The sequence below is a fragment of the Lissotriton helveticus genome, chromosome 5_1 (genome assembly GCF_964261635.1).
Source record: "Lissotriton helveticus chromosome 5_1, aLisHel1.1, whole genome shotgun sequence".
Classification (NCBI taxonomy): Eukaryota; Metazoa; Chordata; class Amphibia; order Caudata; family Salamandridae; genus Lissotriton; species Lissotriton helveticus.
This window is the reverse complement of record NC_136065.1, coordinates 1,270,825,521-1,270,851,586: the sequence shown is the minus strand read 5'-3', so window position 1 is coordinate 1,270,851,586 and position 26,066 is coordinate 1,270,825,521. Positions and strand designations below refer to the sequence as shown.

At 43.4% G+C, this 26,066-nt stretch overlaps 1 long non-coding RNA gene across 1 annotated transcript in view; it reads right to left on the bottom strand.

Moving 5' to 3' along the window:
* The window catches only part of LOC144753580 (uncharacterized), a 51,592-nt gene that overhangs the window by 10,267 nt on the left and 15,259 nt on the right, over positions 1-26,066 (bottom strand). Inside the window, exon 2 of the long non-coding RNA XR_013594420.1 lies at positions 15,613-15,653. This is a non-coding gene — a long non-coding RNA (uncharacterized LOC144753580). The remainder of the gene's footprint in view (positions 1-15,612; positions 15,654-26,066) is intronic.

Here is a 26,066-nt window from a genome sequence, read left to right as displayed (position 1 = left end):
CTGATCAGGCCCCAGAGTGGATGATCTTCACGGTGGTGGCTGTTTTGTCGGGGGCGATGTCGAGCTAATAGGTAAGTGCTGTGTCTTTGGGTGAGATCAGGAGTTGATTGGTGTGGTCTGTCACATCCGGTTGTGGGTGAGATTGCTGTAAATGGAGGTGATTGTGTTGCTAAAGTATAAGGAAAGATTGTTGCAGAGGTCTTAGTAGGGGTGGAAGAGTTTGAAGAGGCTGCTGCGAGGTGACATTTTTTACGACGGCATTGATTTCCTTGCTTCTGCTGGGTATGGTATTGATGCGCTCCACCAAGGAGGTTAATTTGGTGATTTTTATCTATTGGTATTAGTGTCACAGAGCAGACTTGAATTTGCTTATTTAATTGTGGCAATGTATTTAATTATACTAGTGGGAGGAAATATGCTGCAACCTATTAAGGACTTAGAGATGCTATCTGCAACATGGAGTAACAAAGGTTTACAAAGCCAGAGAGTTAGAAGTGGTAGTTCTTTGAAAGATTCCCATTAGCATTCGAAAGGAATATATCATTCATAAACCATTCAGTAGGAATCGTTGTCAGGGGTAAGATCCCAAACAAATAACACTGAAATGTTACTAGCATAGCACAAATGCTCTCCATATGACTTCACACGTGAAATGACAGCCGATATGACAAATGACCTCATGTCATGGATGACATTGCAAATGACCTCAGCGGAGTCACTGGTGTAAAATTTCACATCAGTTTAGTGACAATTGCATTATAGCCTTGTTTCTATCCTAATATTTGTGAGGACCTGTAAATCTCTGCAGTAGTACTGTGGCTACACGACTAAATGTAATGGTTGTGAATATTACAGTGGCATTTTTCTCTACAATCTATATGAGGACAGCTCGGCCTTATTATAGAATGGGCACACTGTCCATTGCTGAGCCGGTGTTTAACCCAGACTCTCCCAGTGCTCACATATTATACTCGACTTCACTCTCTCTCTATCAAATATTGCTAACCATACCCCTACGCAATAAATTTCTTTCTTTTTTACATTGTGCAGTATTTCCAAATAAATCTAAAATTTCTGAATGGAAGATGGTGAAAAACATTAACTGAAGTTGCTCATCAGCCAAGCGCAGGTTTCTGATCCAGGGTCCACAAATTCAACCGTCAAGATACAATTTTAGCTCTAAGAAGTCTGACTGACACCATTTTTTAACAAATATCCCCGAAACTACTGAGAAGATTTACATCAAAGGACAAAAGAACTAGTCTGTGGAATGTTCTACATTCATGCCAAGTTGGTAAAATCCTGTTCACCATTTGTAGCAATGACTGAGAATTTAGATGGGGAATTAAAATGAATAAATGTATTGCTTTGATCCCACATCTTCCATTTCACTTCCCCTTAAATGGATCTACAAAAAAAAACGTAAACATATGTAACTTAACTTAATGCATTAATTTGATTCAAAATTTCCAAATTTCCTGCAGCCTCACCAAAAGTGGACATTAACCATAGCTAAAATTACTATTGCCTATTCCATAATATGTATGAATATATACTTTCATCTACATACATATGCTCAACGGGAGTTGGTCGCATGGACGTTTCGGCACAGGGCCTGTTTGCAGGTCAAGACCTGTAGGCAACAACAATTGCACACTACGAAAGTCTACACAGAGGAAATTTGCTGCACGGCGTTTGGGCATAGGAAAATATACAAATATTGGAGTTTAATGTATTATATCATAAAAAATCTAATCTCTCACTAAATACTAAGCATGGGCGGATTTTGCGAATTGGCAATCCGCGAAATTGCGTATTTACGGATTTGCAATCCGCAAAATCCGTGAACTCGCGCGAATTTTGCGGATTCCTTTTTTTTGTGTGTTCGCAAGTGTTTCTGCCATTTCGCGAGGGTTTTTTACCAGTTCGCAAACGCGAACTTACTTGTCGGGTAGCAAAGGTCGCGACCATGTTGTTTCTACATCTGGTTCATCACAGCACCCTCTGTTTCACCACTGCCACTCTCTGTTTCACCACTGCCACCCTCTGGCTCACCCATGCCACCCTCTGGCTCACCCATGCCACCCTCTTGTTCATCACTGTAGATTTATGGGGGGAAAAGCACACCTGCCCTGCCTCAACTGACATGAATGAATTAGGGGCTGATTAATGTGTCACTAAATTTGAACTTCCAGGCTGGCACCTGCTTCCTTATCTGTAATTGCTTTCTGTTGCAGTGTAATTTTTTTAACAGGACCTTTGTTGTATACTTGTAGCTATTCTCTGAGCCTGCTGTGAGGGTCAGAGCAGGGTCATAGAATAGTTGCAAGTAGGCAACTGAACTCTGAAGGGGCCCCTCAGGAAGCACTACAGGGAATGGCTACTAATGATAAGATTGAACTTTTGCACCTGCTGAGTGCTTTCAGTTTTGCAAAAATCCAAATATCCAGCAGCATCCACAAAAAGTAATCCTTCCAGGCACTACAGGGAATGGTTACTAATGATAAGATTGAACTTTTGCACCCGCTGAGTGCTTTCAGTTTTGCAAAAATCCAAATATCCAGCAGCATCCACAAAAAGTAATCCTTCCAGGTCAAGATCCAAATCAAAGTGACCAGCACATGAAGAAAGCACTGGGAGGAGCCTGCTGGACAGGAACAGCAAGTTGGAGACTGTGGGGCACTTCCTTCCTCCCACCCCCCCCCCCCCCCAAAATGGACTCCTTGCAAAAAAAAAGTGCAGGCAAATGTCAACCTGAGGAGTTATTCTGATAAAAATCATAATTTTCAAGGTTTATGCTGCCTGCTGGTGGATTTCTTGTGCGAAATTGCTAATTTTGCAATCTCGCAATTGCGAGATTGTCGCTGCCCGCCGCATCTACGTGTTCGCAAGTGTTTACTCCCGCAAAATTGTATAGTATTCTAGTTGGCAAGTGCGATCAAGCAAAAAATCCGCTTCGCACGGATTTACGAATTTTCGGCAAGTTCGCGAAAGTTCGCGGATTGCGAATTTGCAGAAAATCCGCAAAATCCGCAAGCGGAACGGATTTTACGCCCATGCTTACTAAATACTTGACTGATAAACTGAGCTATGGTTAACGTAGTTCATAAACGTAATAAATTATTCCAGGGAGAATACAGTTCTAGTGAAAAGTAATGTGGGTTGAACAAATAGGCACTGCACAATGCAGAACCCACCTAACGTATTATAAAATATTCACAGTAATTTATTGTTAAAAAGGTTTTTGTACATACAGCTAAAAATAAATAAAATGAATTGCTGCAGGGCCAAGTGTCGTGTGAAGTACTTTATTGGACAAAAATAAGGTGGTGGTCTGATTTAAATACAAATAGCCCCTAGAACAGACTATGGATTAAAAGATTTTACTATGCCTGGAGTTGATGTGTGTTACAAATATATTTGAAGATATTCTAGTTTAGGCTAGCATCTGTGAAATATTATTTGGAGAGGGGAGGCAAATATTGTAATAGCTATTCTATTGAAAATTGTGTATTTAACACTTTCATGTGTTGTAAACATTGCACAAGAAATATCATTGGAGTTTTGTCTTCATTAATCTATGAAAATTACTAGTCCTGAAGAAGGCGGAGTATATAGAACACCAGTGGAGCGCCAAATCGATGAATTTTCTTTATATCACTGTTAACACAATGCAAAATTCCAAGTGGATGAATATGATGTTTAGTGTTATACACTAATATATTTGTAACATGACCTGTAATTCAGAATTTATCAGAATATATGACATTTTAGTCTTCGAGGGGGGACAATTTGGATATATTGTTGTATTTTTGATATTATATATATAAAAAAATTACAATAATTATTATATATTAAGTTTTGTGATTTGTATACTGTGCAGAGCATATGTTCTAAATCCGCACCACTTTTCAGAAGTTCCTGGTTTGGGAACCTTAGGCGATTCCACGTCTTCACAAAGAGCAAATCTACAATAATAGCGTCATTTTTAATCTAGCCGCCTACGGTGTTTTTAGCAGAATTTTTTACCCCGTCAAATATCGTTTGTAGATGCATAACAGTCATTAATGGAGGTTTTTCTGGCAGTAAGTTGAAATTTATAGTTGAAAATGTCTCTATGATTCTTTCTCCTGAGCACAGACTTTCTCCTTTTCTACACCAAAAACGCATTTCCACCAATTCACAATGCCAATGTGGGGAAGTACGATTATTCATCAGCTGGAAAGGTAATCCACACGGTACTCAATTGTTAAAATCTATTGAAAATCTATTCCGAGTTATTAATGAAAACACTTTTATGTTACGACATTTGTGGCTCCTGCAAATGTTCACAAAATGTTCCTGAATTATATGCAGATACATGAAATAGTTATGAAGACACAAATAATTTACTTCATCCAATACATGCACTAAAAACTCAATACAGAAGATTGAAACAATTCTGTCAGTACCATTCTTGTTGTCTATACAGAGATTAAATAGTGGTGATTTTTCACAGCATGGTAAACACACATTGGGGCCGATTCCGATGTCGGACAGACCTGAGTCTGTTAGACATCCGTTGGGAACTGGTACCGAATGACCTCCGGTCATAGGTTAAAGCCTAGGAATTAGGATGCGACCAACCCCTATTCAGTCGCAATCCTATACTTTACAAATAGAGCATGCATTCCAAACAGAATGCATGCCATCATTGCAAATAGCAGATGTGAGTTCATCCCTGCACCAGGGGCAGGCACCTCAAAGTGCCTGCCACTAGGTGCAGAGATCAATAGGGGGGCACCATAGGTGCTCATAGGGTGCCACTTGGTGGCCTTGCACCCATGGGGGCCCTGCTGGGGGCCGCCAAAGACAGATTTCCAATGCCTTTCTGTGTCAGAGATGCCGGCATAGAAAGGCAGTGGGAATCTGTGATCGTAATCCCTCGGTTGGAAAGAGCCGACCGAGGTTTTAAGGCAGGCTTTCTGAATGGCGGACTGACCGGTTGAAGGCCATTCAGAAGACCAATTCGGATTCCATTCCGACCGACCCCATCGAAATGGTTCGGCTGGAAAGGAATCCGACCAGCCTATTACAATGGAGGCTGGAGGGCTCCAGCCGATGGTCGGAGCCGTTGCAGGCCACATCATAATCGGGCCCCTTGTCTGTAAGCCATATCTATAAAACCAGATATATTACATCAGTAATATTTTTGCTTTCAAAATTAAATGTATACAAATATTGGCAGCTATAAACTGACAAAGGAGGCATGCTGTTTTGCATAGCTTTTTAAATGTCATATCACTAAGGCATCAACAAATTAAATGTGTGTTTGATGCATGCCAATATCTGAAAGATTCAATGCTAGAGATTAAGTGTAAAATCATGAACAACAAGCAGAATATTTTGATTCTGACAAGACTTTACAGAATTAATCCAAGTGTAAAGTGTGCATGATTAGGTAAAGCTACAACTCTTAGTAAATGTTGACAATTTCAATTTTAAAAACAGTGGAAATCCGGCACAGTGAGAGTAAAGGCTTTTTCAAGATAACACAATGTGGTGAAGTGAAAAAGGTCAGTCTATATACAGGGCCTGCTTTAGAGCGCTGCAACTGGTGTGGCCTCACTGGGCACTGGCCTTGGGGGGCGGAGGGGGGGCAGTGAGCACTGTGCCCAGCAATAACTTATGATTTAAAAACACCTGCAGCAGAGTTCCTCATAGGTCCAGCATTCAGGCAGCAATAAAAATGTCAAGATATCTCTTGTGGTTAATGTTCCTGCTAGAGTGAGAGATGGGAGTTTTGACTGGTGGCAGTTTTGACTCGTCATAGACTAGTGCAGAGGGTTAATATGCCAGTATGTAGAACAGTAACTCTTAAATACTGCCATCAAAGAGCTGCATGCAAACTGCATAAAATATGTTAGGACATTATGTATTTTTCCCCTGTCCTTTATTATCTATGCATGTATTGCTAAAAAGGATCTGTTTTGGTAGATTTTACAAATTCTTATTAGTAAAGCCAGCCTTTTGTATGTGACGGAGGGACTACAGAGAGATGAGAGGCAATTTTGCTTGTTGGTAGTGATAGAATCCGAGCTGGGTGGTCATGGGTGGGGGGCACCAAAAAATGTTGTTGCACCTGGTGCCACCAGTGCTAAAGAGGTATTTGTCTACATATATATAACCTGCCTCCTTCACAGGGCCTTACATGGGATGAAAAAAGCGAGGGGCCTCTGACGGATGTGTGACCTATGTAATTTGGGGGTGTGACTTAAAAATGTAAACAGAATTTAGGAGATTCCCATAGTGTGCACCCCCAACCAGTTTTTTGGAGCCTCTTTGAGCTTTCTATTCTTGCATCCAGGTATATAACACAACAACTTACATACACCTAAAACCAGTTAGGACTAATGGCTTAGACATATATGCACAGTGGTGGAACGAAACTTGAGGGGGCCCCACTGCAAGGTACATGGATTCCGCACTCAATTAGGAGCTCTCAGGCCAGGGTACTCTGCTGAGGGAGCCCCCTGGAGCTCGGGGTCACACAGCACCGAGTCGGCCTACGTTACGCCACTGTGTAGGCCCTTTCTCTCCACATCTATTCCATTTCCATATCTTTCACCTTCTCTCCTCTGCAGTACCTTCTTTTCACTTCCTCCTGAATGCACTTCCTTCCACCTCCTTCACTTCATGACCCTTAAAGACAAAATACACCCGCTCACCTGTAAGCACTGCATTTTCTTTTACTTTCGCCTTGTCAATGTTTTGAGAACTGTGCTCCTCCTTCAGACACATTTGCACAGAATCATAACTGCATCTGGAATATGTGACAATTGCTCTGTGCACTCTCTGGGGAGGCCAAGGATTGTGCGCTGTATGTGGTGGCCGTATCCTTGTGTTTGTCCGCGTGTGTGTTTATTTTAAATTTTTAAAGAACTTGCACTTGCACTTTGATTTAAAATGGGAAATACCTGTATAACGAAGCCTCCATTCCCCTCATCACGCCGCATGCCTCCCGCTCCGACCCCGGTCCACCGCAGCTGATCGCTGTTTGAGTGGAGGGCGGACCGGTGAGAGCGAGACACACCCCTTTCTGAACTCTCCCCTGGGGTATTTATTCAATCCATGCCAAGACCGAGCAGCGGACGCGCGCAGCGGGCGCGCCGGCGGCGTGCCGAAGGGGCGCCTAAGGCAAGCCCGTCTGCGCCCGTCCGCGTCCGGGCGGGAACTGGGTCCAGCCATAATGCCCATTTGATCTCCTACACCTCACGGGAACTTCCCAAATGAAAGGGAAACTGGGATATCAGCCCTAAAGCCAAGCTAGCCATGAACAAAGAAGGGATTCTGCATCCTAGTGTCCCCCACCCCGAGCACCTGTTGCAGGACATGGGGCCCGGACCTTCCACTTCGCATAGTGAACCCTCGGTCCTTACTACTTATCCTATTCAGGCAACCGGCCCCTTGGCCATTATCTACCTAAACACGCGTTCCCTGGTAAAGCATCAGCTGGAAATCTTTCAACTACTTGATGCTGATAGACCCGACATCTTACTCTTGTCTGAAACCTGGCTAACTGCTGATTCTGACCCCGATATCCAGACAGCAATACCTACCGGCTATTACATCCTTTAAGCAAACAGGGCGTCGGATAAATCTGGCAGCGGTGTAGCGGTCATCATCCAGCATAAACACGAATTTACCTCCCTACAGATAAACAGCCCTCCTCACGTTGATAGCCTCTTTCTAAATTTGACTCTCCTAGATTTTCTTTTATCTGTGCTCTTTTCTATCGACCTCCCACCCATATGCCCCTGTTCCCTCAACTCTTTGGGGAACTCACCTCTCAGCTAGCCATAAATCATGCAAGGATCATCATTCTTGGCGATTTTAATTATTGGCCTTCCGATGCTCATGAGAGTGCCACTTCGGCTGAGTTCACAGACCTTTTATTAGGCATGAACTTCGCTCAACATGTACACACGGCCACTCATGCTAAGGGACACATTCTGGATCAGATCTGGACCTCTAACCAGACCCTCCAGGATATCGCGATTTCGCGATTTTGCGATTTGCCGCGAAATCGGCACTTTTGTGAAAATGCCGCGATATTTATAAAAGTGCCCGCGAAATCGGCACTTTTGTAAAAATGGCGGGATTTTAACAAAAGTGCCCGCGAAATCGGCGGGGCCGGCTGCGGAGGGGTGAGGGCCCTAGTGGAATAGTGGAAAGAGCCATCTGGGGAGGGGCCGCACTGTGGGACCCTTCAGGGGTGCTCTCTGCTGATCCCATGATCGGCGGGAGAGGGCCGAGTTGCTCAATAAACTTTCCACTCCCTGTATATCGTGGTCGGTGGATAAATAGAAGCTGTGGTGGTTTCCATGCGACAGTGAAGTGAAAGCAGATTAAAGTGCGACAGTGAAGTGAAAGCAGATTAAAGTCTGAAAGCTAAAGAAATGGAAAACGCAGCGCCACAAAAATATCCCGATTCCTGCAGATGCGAAAACCTAAAACCCCGCCTTTGTCCATAAAAAAACTCGCTGACCACAGGCATTAGAGTCTTGCTGTCTGCGGAGGCGAGACAGAATTAGAAGCCTGGGAAAATGACACTTTCACTGCCGCTGGAGATCAGCAGGGGGCGCCATGTGCCTTGTGTGTAATTTCTGGCGCATTTTGGGGCCGTAGCACTGTAATAACGCCAAACAGTACTTATACGGATGCAGATTAGGCCGTTGGCACCATTTTGTTATTATTGAAAATATGCTTCAGTTCTTTCTTCTGGGTTGGCGCCAGGGACAATATGTTTAATGTTGTGATACATGCTAATTCTTTTTTCACATCCTTTTAGAGCATTTTCGATGACCGCTTCAAAAGGAAGTAATTCCCTTTTTTACTCCTGCAAGTACACTGGAATACCCGCAAAATATGTCTGTTCCAGATGACATCACATAGTAAATATGACGATTTCCACTTGGCATCTGTTATTACTTGCATAAATAAAAACCTGCATTGCATGCTAGCAATATTATTTGTATTTATCTGGAGAAAGTGAAACATGGTTCGTACATTTGCCAAGCTAAAACAATTTGCCAAAGTGATCACAAAGCATCAACCCAACAATCTCAGGTGCCATCTGAAGCCCTCGTTAGGAACTGCAGGATGGAAACTCCACACCCGTAATTATCACACACAGACCACAAACACACCAGCGACTAACACACACAGACCACAAACACACCAGCGACTAACACACACAGACCACAAACACACCAGGGACTAACACACACAGACCACAAACACACCAGGGACCAACATACACAGACCACAAACACACTGGAGCCCAGCACACACAGACCACAAACACACCAGGGACCAACACACACAGACCACAAACACACCAGGGACCAACATACACAGACCACAAACACACTGGAGCCCAGCACACACAGACCATAAACACACTGGGAACAACACACACAGACCATAAAACACACCAGGGACCAACACACACAGACCACAAACACACCAGAGACTAACACACACAGACCACAGACACACCAGGGACCAACACACACAGATATCTGTGTTTGTTGTAGGAAAAACCGGCAAATAAAATGCCGCTAAATTGCCATTTTTGTGCCGCTAAATTTGCTGATCCATGCCGCTATATCCTGGGGGGTCTGCCTAACATTGAAATCTCACCCCCCTTAGTCCCCTCATGTACGTTGTCCGACCATGCTCTTATCTCCTTTACCATGGCATACACGCCTTTCACCTCGGTGCCGTCGGCTGGCAACTTCGTAGCCAGGAACTGGAAACAAGCCAATATGGATGACTTCCATGCATCCCTAATAGCCTCCTACCCCAACGGACCGGCCCCCATCTCTCTTCAGGCCGTCAACCTTGATCGCTGGCTAGAAGTAGCTAGCGACAAGGTAGCCCCTCTGAAGAAAATCTGACTTAAGCGCCCCCACGACGCCCAACGCTGGTTTTCCGATGACCTAAAGAAGGAAAAATTGGCACTTAGACAAGCAGAGCGCCTCTGGCGGCGTGCCTACGCTCCTGAGGAGAGAGCGGCTTATGTAGCTTTATTAAGAAACTATAAAGCCTCCATCATCCGAACCAAATCTGCTTATTTCTCCCAAAAAATCATAAACTCATCTACCAAGGCCAAAGACATCTTTTCAATTGTAAATGAGCTCGCATTGCCTGATAGTGTGACGGCTAAACCTACCCCTTCACAAATTCTGTGTGATTCCCTGAACTCGTTCTTTATCGACAAAATTACTCTGATCAAGGAGAATATCCCTATCCCCTTCTCCCCTCCCACCCTTCCCGTAACCTGTAAAAATCCCCTCTCACTCGACCAAATCCCTCTTATCTCCAGAGAAGAATTCCTGACCCTACTGAACAAAGTGCCCTCCCCATATTCTAAAAGATGCTTTTCTCACCTGCCCCGATCCACCGCTCTCACTCCTCAACAACTCCCTTAATACAGGCATCCTCCCAGACACGTTCAAGTGTGCTGTGGTCGTCCCGATACTAAAGAAACCTAATGCCGACCCTTTAGTGCCTAGCAACTTTCGCCCTATTTCGCTGCTCCCTTACGTTAGCAAAATTCTAGAGGCACACGTCACGAACTGCCTTAGCTCATTTATTGAGCATTCTAAGTTTCTCGACCCCCAGCAGGCGGGTTTTAGGCCTGCCCACTCCACAGAATTTGTCATTTTGGCCGTTATGGATGAGCTGAGAAGAGGTGCTGACAAGAACGTCACCTAGGCCCTGGTGCTTTTAGATCTTTCAGCAGCTTTTGACACGGTCAATCACAATCTTTTGATTGACCGTGTCACCAACGCTGGCATCACGGGCCTGGCCCTTAAGTGAATCACCTCCTTCTTACATGGTCGCTCCCAGGCCGTCAGGCTGGACAACTTCATAGCAGAGAACACAAAGCTGACCTGTGGAGTCCCTCAGGGCTCTGCCCTATCACCCATCCTCTTCAATTTATATATGCAACCCTTGATGGTGTCCCTGCGTAACAGCCCTGTCATGATCTTCAACTATGCAGATGACCTTCAGTTGATATTTAACATAGACCCCTCTACCACATCCATTAGTAATTTCCAATCTACTATGACTACCATTAGTGAATGGATGTACTCAAGTCAACTGAAGCTCAACCCCGATAAAACTGAGCTTGTCCTCACAGGGGGGGCCTCCAACCCCTGTAACTCCAGCTTCTGGCCTCCTTCCTTGGGGACTCCGCCCCGCCCAGTCAACTCTGTAAAGATTCTCGGTGTTATCATCTGCAGTGACTTGTCCTTGAAACCTCAAATCAATGCGGTAGTTTCCTTCTGTTTTTTTCATCTGCGCAGTATCCGTAAAATCTGAAGGTTTCTGACCAGAGAAGCCCTCATCCTCGTCACCCTGGTCATGATCACGTCTCACATTGATTATGCGAATGCTCTCTATGTTGGCATCCCAGCATAGCAACTACAACGCCTGCAGCTCGTTCAAAATCAGGCAGCTAGGCTCATTTTCCGCCAACCGAAGCATCAACACGTCAGTCCTCTGACAAAGTCTCCACTGGATCCCAGTTGCCAAACGCTGTCTATTCAACCTGGGCTGTACCATCTTTAAGACCCTGGTGGACAAAGGCCCTGCTTGCATCTCTAATGCAAAAACAACTATTGATAGACAGAATGCAGAACAATGTCATACATTCACCCCAGTACAGAGATCTGGGCCTAAATCCATCGTTTTTTTGCACTCCACACCAACCCAGGTCAGACATGGCCATATGCAAATCAGCCTTGACCCTGTGCCTCATGGGAACAGTCCAGCCCGAACTGCCAAGCCATGACTTTCTCGGACCGGAATCAAGCATCCAAGGACTGGTTTCTGGCTATCAGCCGTCATCAGCCTGGATAGCTTGACGCCAGTGGTGTGGAGAGCATGGGACTCACGTCTGAGCATACCCATCCCACTCGGGGTGACAAATGCAAAACCAACAATTGATGGACAGAATGCAGAACAATGTCATACATTCACCCCAGTACAGAGATCTGGGCCTCAATCCATCATTTTTTTGCACTCCACACCACCCCAGGTCAGACATGGCCATATGCAAATCAGCCTTGACCCTGTGCCTCATGGGAACAGTCCAGCCCGAACTGCCAAGCCATGTCTTTCCTGGACCGGAATCAAGCATCCAAGGACCGGTTTCTGGCTATCAGCCGTCATCAGCCTGGATAGCTTGACTCCAGTGGTGTGGAGAGCATGGGACCCACGCCTGAGCATACCCATCCCCCTCGGGGTGACAAATGCAAAAACAACAATTGATGGACAGAATGCAGAACAATGTCATACATTCACCCCAGTACAGAGATCTGGGCCTAAATCCATCGTTTTTTTGCACTCCACACCACCCCAGGTCAGACATGGCCATATGCAAATCAGCCTTGACCCTGTGCCTCAATGCAACAGTCCAGCCCGAACTGCCAAGCCATGTCTTTCCTGGACCGGAATCAAGCATCCAAGGACCGGTTTCTGGCTATCAGCCGTTATCAGCCTGGATAGCTTGACTCCAGTGGTGTGGAGAGCATGGGACTCATGTCTGAGCATACCCATCCCACTCGGGGTGACAAATGCAAAAACAACATTTGATGGACAGAATGCAGAACAATGTCATACATTCACCCCAGTACAGAGATCTGGGCCTAAATCCATCGTTTTTTTGCACTCCACACCACCCCAGGTCAGACATGGCCATATGCTAATCAGCCTTGACCCTGTGCCTCATGGGAACAGTCCAGCCCGAACTGCCAAGCCATTTCTTTCCTGGACCGGAATCAAGCATCCAAGGACCGGTTTCTGGCTATCAGCCGTTATCAGCCTGGATAGCTTGACTCCAGTGGTGTGGAGAGCATGGGACTCATGTCTGAGCATACCCATCCCACTCGGGGTGACAAATGCAAAAACAACATTTGATGGACAGAATGCAGAACAATGTCATACATTCACCCCAGTACAGAGATCTGGGCCTAAATCCATCGTTTTTTTGCACTCCACACCACCCCAGGTCAGACATGGCCATATGCTAATCAGCCTTGACCCTGTGCCTCATGGGAACAGTCCAGCCCGAACTGCCAAGCCATTTCTTTCCTGGACCGGAATCAAGCATCCAAGGACCGGTTTCTGGCTATCAGCCGTCATCAGCCTGGATAGCTTGACTCCAGTGGTGTGGAGAGCATGGGACTCACGTCTGAGCATATCCATCCCACTCGGGGTGACAAATGCAAAAACAACAATTGATGGACAGAATGTAGAACAATGTCATACATTCACCCCAGTACTGAGATCTGGGCCTAAATCCATCGTTTTTTCTCTACCAGAATCCAACGCTGTGTTCCCCCTCGGGATCTCCGGTCCTCTCACCTCCACCTGCTGACTGTACCCACTTATAAACGGAAAAAGCACGGTGGACTGAGGTTTTCCTTTCTGGCCCCTCGTTTCTGGAACTCCCTCCCCAATGAACTGAGATCCACAACACACTACTCCCAATTCAGAACCCACACAAGCAAACGAATAAACACATATCACACTCTTACTCCCACAGTTCTTCTGTACTAGCGCCATGAAACCGCTTGGTGTAAGAGCGCTTTAGAAATTCTTTTAACATAACATAACAACATAACAAGGATTGGATGACCAGCTATCTTGAAAACATTTTTGACTCACTGGCAGACACTGTGAGAAACTTGCACTGCCATCATACTCAGTTCCTTGACTCTCAATCGTGGCCCGTATTAAACACTTGGAGGCGACACCGCTAAATGTACATACTAGGCAAGAGTAATATGCTACAATAAAAAATACAAACACACATTATCCTGGAAATACCTAGCAATCACAGGGAATGCAAGATGAAATAAAACATGTGAAATATAAATTGCAACGAAATCGCTGACATACATTATTTTAATATTTTTTAATTCATTGTTCTGAATTTGATCCAGGTTTGTAACAGTAAAGTCATGTATATGAATATAGGGTACAATAGGGACCATGTTCCATGTCTGTTTTTAATTACTACCAGGTTGAGAACCGGAGGGACCCGGCCCTCCTATAGCCCTGCTCCTTAATGGTAAGCATAATTTAGGTTTATTTACAGAAATAAATTCCAAACTCAACTGATATGTTGAAGTGAATGTGCTTCCTCTACCACTGATATTGACAAGATCCTTCACGAGAAACTAAGGTAAGAAAAACTCTGCTATAAGCAACCTCTTGCATGAGGCTGCTGCTATAGTCTGATGTCTCCCAGGATCAAAGCTCTCTCCTACAGAGTTCCCCTACATAAACAGAACTGGAGATCAGCAGGATCCTTTCAGAATGAGTCTGGAATAGACTTAGAGACATCATCATTGACTCTTTCTACAATCTAGACTCTGGGATGGTAGGAGAGCTGGCACACTCAAAGCCTAATATTCAGATGGATGATGCAATGAGAACATTGCCACAATATAAACTTATTGCATGACCTCAAATGGGACAAGTGGATTTCTTTACAGAAAAGGTAGATTTCTGTAGCAGCACTTTCCACACCTTTGCCTGAAGATCGATCAAAGCTCATCAATTAGCAGAGCCAGAGACAAACAATACTAGAATTGGCAAAACCAAATGGGCAGGCATTGGCTACCAGCCTTTCAGTTTTGGCATTGTTTGTTTTATTATGTCATGATTTTGTAAAAGGTTATTGTGAGAGATGCCTGGCCATCACAAATATAATATGAAACCCAAAGGCTAAAAGCAAAAGTATTTTTTGGTCTCAAAAAGCACACATTGTCGTAGTAAATCTGGTACTGAAGGAAACTACTATGTGTGTAGATGTGCTCCTTGAGCAACGGTAGAATGCCTTTCCTCTCAGTGAAGTTAGCCAAAGGCTGGCGTGGACTCGCCCACTACCTCATGCTGTAAGCTGTAGTGGGTGGAATAACACAAGTGAACGACACAAGAACAGACAAAATGATGCAATTAGTAAGAATTGTGTCAACATGCAGTGCTTACTTCCCAAAAAGGTTGTGACAATAAGTCATGACAATGACTTTCCTATGCTGCAACAAGAAATCTGTTTCTCAAAGTTAGCGGTGGGTGAGACAAAAAATTAACAGTGAGAGCCAAGCCAAGGGTCTGTCGTGGATCTTAGAGCTCAAGCACGAGCCGGATGACTGTATGAAAAGGGATCACTACCTCTATCTATCTGTCTGGCTATGTAGATCCATATATCTACAAACACACACCCACACCCTCACACATATACATATACTTTTAGTAACATTATGATGTCTTAGCTAACACTAGCCCTAAAGAACTGAGGATTACCTTATCAGACTTATGAGTCCTAGCTACATAGTTGTAAATTGGCCTTTCATTCCAGTGAGTGAGAGGAAAGAAACACCATCCACCCTTTCGAAAGCGGCTGTGAACCTTAATATTCACTTAAATGGCTAACGAGTTGGTTATGGTAGAGGACAGGCAGGATTTATGGTCAGGTGTTGAGACATTAAGACATAATAGAAACGAATCAGACCTATGAGTCGGCACATTGTTACTTTGTCAGTGTCCTACCTGGGCACTCGCCAGCATCTGGATTCATGGCAGCCAGAGATCTGTGATGAAAGACAGAAATGTTAGATTCATGTAGACAGTTTATGGGTTTCATAGATCAGTCTTGGTCCAAGACTGAGGCAGAGTTCTGCAGTGAAAGAAAGCATGCTTGGCACACCCAGGGAGAGTTGACAAATTACCAGAGGTGTATAAAGGAAGATTCAATTCTGTTTCTGCAGCTAATATTTTCTAAGTATTAATTTGTTGCTGTGCTGATCCAGGAAAGAATTATGTATTCCACAAACACCCTTTCCTATATCTTCATTACAACTTCACAGATGGGCAATGATAGGGAAACGCTGAGGATTTATAGTTCATAATCCTCTCTAAACATCTCAGTCCATGCTGACCTCTCACCACCAACTCACCATTAAAATCACAATTCCTGCTCATGCCACCTCTGTCTCCCATCCCCATATCCTCCTACAGCTCACACAACTTCTCTTTACCAAAATCTTTTCCAGCTCACTCACAACTGATCTATCCGTTACCTTCAACACCCATATCCCAGGTTCCTCACATCAGTCTCACTCTTTATCCATCCAACTCCTTTTTAAAGGTCTTTACTCCAGAGCTTTCTCCTCTGCTAGATCATGTTACAAGAGCTGGAGTCTTTAGTGGTTTCCATTACACCAGCTGGACTAATGCACCAGAGAACAAGGCTAAGTATCTGTAAAAACCTAGGACATGAAGCCTAGTGTTGTTTTGTCGTTCAGAGAGGTAAGGCACTCTAACTTTCCCAGCTTGTGTTAATGTCTCAGCTCTTCCCAGCTTGCATTTCCTCACAGCAACCCTCCTTTCTCCAAACAACCTTCCAGATCTTCCCTTTCCACACTTCCCACTTTACTATCAGTACTTCCAGGTTCCAGTAGCATGCTCAGATCCTCCTCCATCAATTTCCTTACTTTCTCCGAGCTTCCCATCTGCTTTCATTTACCCCACACAGTGCTTAATTTGTACAAAAAGAAGTGCAGGTGCTGAAAATTTTGCCTAGGAGGCCACCGCACAAGACTTCCTCTGGTGAGCCCCACTTTCAACACTCTCACTGCCTCAGTCTCTATCTTCTAACCTTGATCTCTTGTTTGCCCACCAAGTCTTTGCTCTAAGAGTCTATCCGCTCACCTCTCGAATTGTTTTCTATCACCTTTGTCACACCCTGTATTTGCCCTCTATTCATTTTAGCCCTGCCCTTTTTTCTCTTCACTTTTATCCATGCTCTGCACTCTCTCCCCTCAATCTTGGCTCTTTACTATCACTCTCTAGCAGTGATTAGCTGTGTCTCCATTTTATCATTTGTCTGCTTTTTTCCTCTGTGCTATCCTCCAAATCCTTTCATTCTATCTTCTCTCTTCTTAATGCTCTCTTCTTCACATCATGGCTGATTTCTCATTGTATCTGATTTGCTCTCCTCCTTTTCTTCTACTTTGCTCCGTTTTTATCTCTCTCCTCTCTTGTTTCTTCTCCTCTGTACTCTCGATGTCTCTCATCTCTAACACTGCTGCTGCCTGTGACCCCTTTCATCAACCTGTACATGACCCTGCTATTTTGAACTCTGCGTTTTCCTGTTGTCATTCCTAAAGAAGCGGAAGATGTTTTTCTTTCTTACCTACACTGAGTGCAAAAACAAAATGTACACCAAATGAAAATGCTTTTTTTGCATACATTAATCAATGTGGTATGACTGGGTTTATTGCAGAACAGGCGGCTGCTTGAGCACAGCAGGTCATGTCACTGCTAGTGCTGCCGGTAATTAGTAGGGATGGGGACGGCATCGGCATCCACTGTTCAGCTTGCTGTGATCCTGCCTGCTACAGGACAGGCTTTGTCCCCAACAGTAATGCTGCCAATGCCGGTAAGTATGGCTGTGGTGCCTACTGGACTCACTCACGCTCAGCAATTACCATGCTGGGGTGCAGCACACAGATTCTACTGGAGATGCCATGGCACGCAAATGTTGTGTTGGGCCACAGCCGCATCCAGCACATTGAGGATAGCAGCAATGCTGGGCTGCCGGATATGCTACTCTGGCAACGCAACAAGTGGAAAGTCCACACTTACTTTCATTTATTCTTCCTCAAGAGCCCTCACTCCCAAGTTCCAAATGCGTTCTTGCAGCTTCCTTGCCTCAACTCAGTCATGAGCCAGCCCCCAGCTACAATTATTCAATGGGAGGTTTAGGCTCAGGCAGTGGCAGGGTGCAGCAGACTAGGGGAATAGAATGCAAGCCATAGTTTGTCGATGACTTCTTGGATTTGTGAACAGCGTTATGACATAGTCATAGTCATAGTCTCTTGTATAGCGCACATATCACAAAAGTCTCAAGACTAACGTGGTGATACACAATATCATGCCTGCCTGGACAGGCGTATGCCGGCCTGCCTAAGAACATTTACCATCCAGTCACCATGCAATGTTTGTTATTCTTTTTATTTTGAATTGAACAATTAATATTGAGACCATCACCTGTAGGTTCAGAAATTGTAGCCCCGGCCCTGTGAAAGAAGTGCAGGAGCTGAGCACCTGAAAGCACCTGCTCAAATTAAGCACTGCCCCACACATATTTGTGTAAATGTATACCCTGGCAGTGATTATAAATGTGAACCAACAAAACGTTATTTATACAACTGTCCTGCAACGCACATTGACACTTATTACTGACTCACAAATCTAATGCACTAATTATTACATCATCAATCACTTTATTTCGGATACAGAAACCCATGAAACCACAATAAACATCATACATGTGCCATAAGGCTAAAACAGCATACAAGATTAAAAGTACAGTGCATAGAGGATAGGTACACGTAAGTGCCATCAAGCACAGTGCAAGTGAAGTTATCATGCACATAAGGGATCGGCACAAACATAGTTGTGTAAAGCATTCTAGAGCAGTAAAGAAGCATTAGACATGCTGGAAATGCAGAAGCTCCCGAGTGTCAATTAAAAATCATATTAAAACTACATTAAATGGCAACAATCCGATAAGTAGAATAAAGTAAAGTGCAGGTGCTGAATTGAATGAGAAACATAAATCAGTATTTCAGCAGGTGACAGTACCAAGGCTGGAGAAGGGATCAGAAGAAAACTATCAGCTTAAGAGGACTTCTTAGAGGTGGCTTCCTACGTCCACTGAGGGAATCATGTTGCATGTTCAACTCACAAACAATGTGAATACGAATAAGCCAGGCTGCAAGCACATAGTTTGCCACCGTAACAACAACCACCTTTATAGAATAAGAAAGCAAAACTCTTACAGCAGTTGCATAGTGACTAAACCCTAGAAGCTTACATACAGTGGACGAGCATAGGGAGGCACCCCAAGACAACATCAAGGAACGACTCATAGGCAGGAGCAATCTTAAGGTCTAAGAAGGAGTCTGTCAGACTTCCTGCCTTAACATCCTTCAGTTCTCGCAACCACAAAAACTCTCTAAGTTGCTCTCTAACCAGGGCGCAAGAAACTGACTTAGCAGCTTCCATAGTGTCCCTCTAAGAGGGTAAACAATCTCATATAACATACATTTGATGTAAGTGAACCAAGGAATCCTCTCGCAGCCAGCAGATCTTAGTGGCACCTTCATGGTTAGTCTTTATGACTCCAACACATCAGTGGATCATAGCCTGCACCAATACAAGATAATACTTATTTTACACAGGGAAACGATTCTCCTAACTTTATAATTGATTAAATATATTTAGTTAAAACAAGTACACATCGCATACAGCTGCATAAAAAACAGGGTCCAGATGTGCAGATAATAATATGCTGTTTCTTACTATTGGCAAAGGGGGGGGGCATCATGACTCACTCAAACCTTCTCCTCTTGTAAATCAAGCTTCCTCCACACACTCAGCAATGGTAATAACAGCACATTAAACTCTGCACATCTGCACAATACTATATATGTTTTTATTATTACTCATAAGACTCTTTAGCAGTAATGTGTATAGGTCACTTTGAGTAGAGTTGGGCGAGCCACCGAAAGCCCATAACGAGCCAAGCTTTTATGTGGCTTCTGCCTGCCACCCTTGCTCTACCCAACATGTGACACTATGGTCTAAGCTGTTGACTGGGAATCCAGGTTTGAGTCTCGGCATTGGCTTTGAATAGTTGTGTACTTTGACTTCTCTGAGTAAAGTGCGGTCCCAACTAAAACATACCCTGCTACGTGTAGCGTCCTCCCCAGCCTGGGAACTCATAAATTAATATGCCCCACACGAAGCTTCAAATTATGTCTTTAGTCCTCTGCGTGTAACTGCTAGCCCAACGTTCTAAACATGAACTCTATCCACCACACCCAAACATTTACATCACAGCTCTACATAGTTCTACAGAGTCCATCAGGAACCAAAAGGGTCCTGTCATTGCTCACAACTCACGAGACACTGCATCTTTCCCCATGTTAAATAAAAACGTGTTTTTACAGAGATATATACATTAGAATGCCTCAATAAATCAACGTGGATATCTGCCCAAATGCCCAGATTGTGTCCTCTGAGGCTGTGAAGAGAGAAGAGAAGCATTGATAACTAGCACTGATGACATATGGTCAGATGCAGTCATGGGGCTCTCTATAATCTCAATCGAACAGTCTCCTCTCTGCCAGCAAGAACTGGTGAATGATGAGGCAAATACTTGACATGTGAAGAATTCTGCGTAATGGACAATCCAAGATGGTGAGCAGTCACAATGTGCCCTTACTAATCACAACCTTGAAGGGATCAGCATCAAAGGGAGCATCAGATTTGTGTTTTTTTCTGTTGTCGCACCAATACACGATCTCCTTTATTGAAAGTAATATTCTTGGCACATCAACGCTTGTCAGCATATACTTTCATCTTTTGCTTGTAGGACAAGTCTGTTTGACGAAGTTCATCATCTATTGTAGATCTTCTGTTAGTTCAATTTGGTAACTTGGTCATCATGGCTCTCCTGAACATCAGGGTGGCAAGACTTTCACCTGTCGTTGAATGAGGAGTTGCCCGGTAAGCTCGAAGAGCAGCATGGAGAGCTGAATTTAGATGAAGCTTTTCCCATGTAGCACTCTGGACAGTCTTTTTAAGTGTGCTTATAAATAGGGCTAGCGGTTGTATGGTATTTTTTTGCCATTTCCGTCTGTATTTATCCATATTTATTTTTGGGGCATCTTTTCTGTATTTATCCACATTTATTTTTGTCACAAGCAAAAGACGACGCTACAGCTAGTATTTTTCCACATTTATTTAAATTGACAATGCACACATGCGCTTTGTTGTTATTGGTCAACACTATACATTCATCTGAAAACTTTGCCATTTGCAGAATGTCCCAAATATGCTTAAAAGTGCTATCACAAGCCATTTGTCTCAGAGCCTTGCAGTTTCTGTCATCGGCAGAGTGCCACATCCTCTCCCCCACTGAACACCATACTGCCCCACTGAGAGAAACTCACACTGCCTTCAGCTGCAACCCAATTGTGCCCCGTTATCAACACCTGGAAGCAATTCAATTCAAATTATGCACTCAACTACAGTAACATGCTGCCTGAAAAAAAGTAACATCATACTGGAACAAGCATTGAAAATGCAATAGGTCTCGCCTTTTATTAAGTTAAAGCCATTTGCTTTGCTATACAATACCATTAGCAAAGCAAATGGCTTTCACTTAATCAAAGGCAAGACCTATTGCATTTTCAATGCTTGTTTTCCTTTTTTCACTACTCAGAGAGCTGGTGGGCGACGCTCCTCCGCCTTAGCGGGGAGCCGCCACTATTAATAACTACACCTCTGACAGACACGTGCTTCAAGTTCAAAACAACCATGAGCAGGATATGCTTCCCTCACGCAGAGAGGAACAACATCTGTGGCAGAACTGCATGCTTCCCCTCCCAGAAAAAATAAGATTGCACCATGGCCAGGGGGAATAAGGGTTTTAATCCACACAGACAGGTGCCAAGAAAACTGTTTTTAGCCAAACGCTGCGCTTTAAAAATACTGTTTTATCCTCATTCATTTTCAGGAACAGCCCAAGCAGCAATTCAAGTTTCCATTATAGGCTAAATGAATACAACACAGACAGCAGCACACATGGTATGACCCCGAGAATACCCTTCTATCGGAGCTACATTGTGGCCCGGCTTCCGCCATCTCCTACTGGAGAGATTTGTAACCCCTCTTGCGTAATGCCCAGTGTAGACAGAACAAGCATAACATCATCACCTTGATAGAGACCAAACCAAAAATTGGCAGCTTCTTAAGGGTTTGTTGATCTGCGCCACGCCTAAGTCTACTCACCCTCTCTTCGTGTTTTTTCGTTTATAAAGCTTTGTTCAAAATATATATAGATGTAGATATGTGGGTACAACATAGGCATAACAACGCTCGATCATCATAACTGAAGTACAGTACCAATATGTCAAAATAAATATTAACAAACATAGTGGCAATCCAATAGTCTAAATTCAAAAGCAAAGACTGAATCAAGTACTTCAGATATCAAATGAGAAATAAAACCTTTATAATAGGATTTTGTGTGTGCAGAGAGTAGGAAAGAAAAGGCGTATAAGGGAAAGAACATTAAAATGATAGAAGAATGGAGGAGTAGAGGTGAAAACAGAAATCAAAATATATTAATAAATTGTAATGCAACTAACATTCATAGGTGCTAAAGTAATTTTCTTAATCGCAAAAAAACACATTTAAAATAAGCAAATATATAAACAGCAATTTACAGACAATCATCACCCTATAAAGAGAAATTGAGATGGCAACGAATCGTGGTGGAGACAAGTAACCTTACTCAATAGTAGCAAAACTAAATGTAGTTTTAGTGTTTGACAAACAAAATGCGAATTAACCTCCTGTCTCTGCTCTTTTATGAGTTTTCTCTGATGGATGAGACAGAGAAATGTCCAGCCTATGATTGTAAACAAATGGTATTCCAACAACTTTTAAAGGAAAGTTTCTTTAAAACTTTCCAATTTAAAGTAATTTGTTGAAAAGCTATTGATATTAACAAATCCACCATTCGACCTGTATGGCAGGTTCATTCCAAGCTTTCAGGAAAAATACTACAAAATAAGAAGGGTCTTTTAGTTTTCATAATGTAGAATAATAATCCCCACACTTAAGACCCGGATTGCTACATTCATACAACATATGCAAGATATCAGCAGTAGGATGGCCTCCTCTCTCATATGACAATAAATTACTTTACACTCACCCTCTCCTTGTGATATTTGGTGTGACTTGGCAATCTGTTATTTTCCCAATTTCAACTTATCCGGGTGTACTCACTCATGTTAAGTATACACCAGAGTCACAGAGGTGCGTGATGCTCCCTTGGACATAAAACTACAGGCCCACCCATAATTTCCTCTTATTACACCTCTTTCTCGGGACACAGCCAGACTAATCACTGTAAGACAGCAAATGTAGGTATAGATGACATAGGTAGACTGATTTCAGCACAGCAAATTGCTCTTCAAGCTCAGCTCTGTACATGGTCCCTCAAAGCAGAGCCCGCCTGTGGCCCCTTCCATTTATTGTAGCTTGTCCATGGGCCACAATCGGCCCATTGCATAACAGGCTCTCTAGGATCCAACTATCGTTCCCCATCTCACCTGGAATCCCTCTCACCGCAACTCCGCAACTCCGGTACAAGCAATGAATGTACCCCACACCTGTCAGTGCAACACTTATAAGGTCAGTTTGTATCTGAAGGAATTTTTGCCCCAGTTGAGTGAATAAGCTGTGAATATTGCTGACTCTACTGTATCAGAATGACTTTTTGGTGTGAGGAAGAGTGATGACGTAGTATTGGCTTCCTACTAAGACCCTTCAGTGCATGAGCCCTTCCCTTCCTGGGATATCACAACACCCAACCTTGGTGTTGTGATAAAACACTTCTAGGGGTAACAGTGTGGCTGGGTAGAGCTAAAGCCCCGTTAGGTTGTTTTGTCTTGAAGTTAGGTATTGTTGACAGCCTCTGGACATTTAGCAAAGACAGTACTGAGGAAGAGCAAGAATCATTGTAATAATGACGACGAGTGAGTAACCGAGTCATCTGTGAGACACAAGAGAGCAAAAGGTTGAAGCCCGGATGAGGCACATGGGGGCTAGGTGTCGATAGAAAGCAGGAAAGCTGACCTGAGAGATTTGAAAATAAGCAGATATAGTAGCACGGGAAATTATAAGGCAGTAAAATGTGAAACCCATAATGGCCAATGAAATGCAAGTATATTTTCTTTCAAGTGTTGAGTTGGACGTTTTATAAAACAGCAGCACCTGACTTCGAAACTGATTGTATTTAGTGCTTTCAGCTTCAATGAAAATATGCGGGTGTTCACTATTTACAGTACCCGTTTGCTGCTGAGAAGTGCAGCTACTCTCACGTCAAATGTATTGCAGCAGTGCTGAGAAGTACCGGTACTGTCCCCAAATTAAAGAAGTGTGGGTAACCAGTAGCGGATAGTACCTACCCACTTAAAGCACTGTAGCATTTGATTAAATAGCTATGATTATTTTAACACGTCTTATGAATCGGGTTTGCGTATAAATTGATTGATTTTGTGTACTGCTAAATAAGCACGAGCACACAGTCAAAAGAAATATCTCGGGTAAATATACCCACTCTCGATTTCTTGGCAATGAGGATGCAAACGTTGAAATCGGTGGCGGTGACAGACAATCTCTAGAACAGCATTAAAGGATGCTAAAATAATATTTTAAGGGCGCTAATGATGAATATGTGGGACTGGGAGCCATATGTGGGAGGCCCTAAAAGCAGCGCGGCCTTGACATGGATTGTCCCAGGAAGGTGCCCTTGTTAAAAGCTGGTGCAATCGGCAAAGTGAAGAGGCAGGGGCTCTAAGGTGTGAAAAACAGTAAAGCCTCATTAACAAGTAAACGGTCCTTCAAAGACCTGTGAAGTGCGAGGGTGTGCCGCGGAAGCTGTCTCAGCCGGGCTGACACCTCTTAACCCCCTGAGGAGGGGGGAGACACCAGATGGTTGGGGGTGTGAGTCTATTGATGTTAATGACAAAATATACTAGTATTTTCCCGTTTTTATATATAAATACAGATAAAGGAAAACTTGTTTTCCGTCTGTATTTATATGTAAAAATCCGTTTAAACGGAAAACCGGGAGCCCTACTTATAAAGCATTTGAGAACGCCATTCATTTGTGCTCAAGAGGTGTGCTTTTCTGACGCTTCACATTGATATGATTAAGAAAGTCTCTAAATTCTCGACTGTTGAAAGCTGAGCCATTGTTAGACTTTAGAATTAAAGGAACACCCCATGTTGCAAAAATGCCATCTAGCTTCTCGATGAATCTTTCTTGAGTAATCAATTAGAGAATTCTACTGATGGAAAACAGGAGTATATTGTTGCAGGTACCTTGTTAGTACTTAAGCCTTGTAGGTACAAACAAAAAGAGGTAGGTGGAATCATCTGTAGTTGGTTGATAATTTATTTTGGAATGAGTTTTTCGAAAAAATAACTTATTTTGGAATGGATTTTTTCAAATTGTTTTGCTTTTAAAAGAAAACTGTTTTCTACAACCCGTTCCCTGCTCGCACAACCGTTGGCCCACGCAGCCCCGCCCACTCTTTAGAAATCCCACAGAGCAGTGAAATTCGCGCCGCGGTTAAGGAGTTAAAAGAAGGTTTCTTGATTCAGGCAAACTAGGGAGCACAATTCTGTTGATGTGTTTGGTGTATGGTTTTTGCAAAGAGAGAGGAACTATTATAGCGGAATTGGGTTATATGTTTTATGTGTGTCATCTAGCACAAAGGATACAAATATGTTGAGCAGATGATACTGGTGAACACATGTCACCTTGTTGCTTGTTTTTAACATTGCAGCTGCCCCTGAGGAAGGGCTGTTTGTAGCCCGAAATGCATTTGGTAATAGTGAATGAGGCTGCCTGGGGCTACGCAATCCCACAAGCAAGTGCCTAGCATCAGCAAACAAGCATTTACAATGCAATGGTCTCTGCGTTATTAAAGGTAGAGCTATTGACATTGCTTATGCATTGTTTTTTTTTTGTTTTTAAATCATAAATAAATGGCTAAGGGCTAGATGTAGGTAATTCTCATTTACCGACTCTAGAATACCGAATTTTACCGATTCGGTATTGTAGATTCGGTAAATGAGATGTAGTTAAAAATTCGGTATTTTTTACCGAATCTATAGGATTCTGTAATTACCGAATCGGTATTTACCGATTCGGTAATTGTCATTGATTCCTATGGGCCTTGAGGCCCATATAAATCAATGTCAATTACCGAATCGGTAAATACCGATTCGGTAAAAATACCGAATTTGCAAGGGGGACAGGGTGTCACTTTGACACCCTGTTGCACCCCTGATACTGGCTTGTGTGCCATGTGTACATGTACAGATGTGCATGTACACAGGAATTCGTTATT